Source organism: Haplochromis burtoni, unplaced genomic scaffold, assembly GCF_018398535.1.
Source record: "Haplochromis burtoni strain Fernald_Lab_line unplaced genomic scaffold, NCSU_Asbu1 Contig_742, whole genome shotgun sequence".
In the NCBI taxonomy this organism is placed as follows: Eukaryota; Metazoa; Chordata; class Actinopteri; order Cichliformes; family Cichlidae; genus Haplochromis; species Haplochromis burtoni.
This window is the reverse complement of record NW_024583103.1, coordinates 30,964-32,631: the sequence shown is the minus strand read 5'-3', so window position 1 is coordinate 32,631 and position 1,668 is coordinate 30,964.

Here is a 1,668-nt window from a genome sequence, read left to right as displayed (position 1 = left end):
TGATTAAAACACTCAAAATTCAATGAACAAGGTGATCATCACTTCAAGTGCATGTTCAAGTGCATAGTGTGGAGGATATCATTAGGCATCAGGTGTAAAACACAATATTTATCAGTGCTTTAAGTTGTGTTGACCCAAAGACGACAGGAAGGGAAGAGAAACAAAGTCATGCCTGCATTACATGTGTTTGTGCTAAAAAGAAAAAAAATTCCAGATAAAGTTCAAAACAAGAACGTATGAAAGGCTTGCAGTGCTAGTCAATAGATTCTCCTTCAAAAAAAAAAAATGTTTAGCTTTTCTTCTTTATAAACTTCTACACCTTATAACTGTACTTCTCTGAAGCAAGAGTGAGGACAAAAAGTCACTTGTGGAGAAAAGAAAAATATTAAAACGGCTTAATTACTAATGTAGTTTCTAGGAGAAAGGGAGTGATTCTGGATATGCGCTTTTTTTTTTTAAATCATCTCATTTCTAATATGGGCAAAGCCTAAGACTGTGATTCTATAACCCACGGGTGTCAAGCTCCAGTCCTCGAGGGCCAGTGTCCTGAAACTATTTAACTTGTCCTCACCGTGACAGACCAAATAAAATTATTAGGTCATTAGCAAGACTCTAAAGTACTTGACTGCATGCTGAAGTGGCAATTCAGCCATTTAATTCATGTGTGTTGGATTATGGACACATCAAAAAGTTGCAGTACACCGACTCTCAAGGAATCAAGCTTGACACAGCGGCTGTTAGACTGACATCCACTTAACCACAGCTAAAAAAAAATTTAGAGCAAACTTACCGCAAAATGTTTCCTCAGGTTAGATGTTGAGTTTTTGTACGCTGAAATGTCACTTTGCTCTGGCTCACACAGAAGACATCGCATTATATAGCTGTCCTTTTGTACTCCTTTAAAGCGAAACATGCTTTGCATATGTGGCCAAGGGTGTTTGTCCTGCTCAGTGTTAGCGGAGACGGTTGCTTCTGCCATTTTTTTATGTGTTTCTTCTATCCATCTTTGTAAGTTTGAAAGGCTTGGGCTGCTCGGCCCGCCATTTTATATCTGGTCATGTGACTGCATGGCTACGTCTGATTGGTGAAAGAGTTACCGGTAGCTCCAGTGGTGGCATGATCCATTATTAGTAGTATTATCCAATATGTGAAATCAATTATTTTTTAAAAAGTAACAAGTCAAATAAGACAAGACTTTTTATGCTAATCTCAATGTTTTCTCCCACACTACAACCCACAGTAACTAATCCATGCCCTTCTTTTGTGGACTATAACCCCCTTTATGTTGTTTGTTTATGCTGCTAATGGATGACTGCCAATAAAGGTTCATTTGGTTTGGCCCCTTAAACACACACAACCTTTCCAAACCTGAAGTCGTATCCATATTTCTGAGGTCGTTTCACTGATAACAGTCAGCTGTTACTAGACCTGAGAGTAGAAATCAGTAAAGATGGCAAACGTTTCGCTCTCCTGTTAATCACCAGTAGCTCCCTATGGCCTGTCTACCACTTAATCTTTTAATTTGATGAAAGCTTTGTCTAGACTTCACCAAGAACAGGATGGAAACTGGATCAATTTAACAGTATGCAAACAGATTTTTTTTTGCTTAATGCTTAGTCTGGAACTGGATTTTAGTCAAAATTCATAAAACAAATGGTTTATTCATTT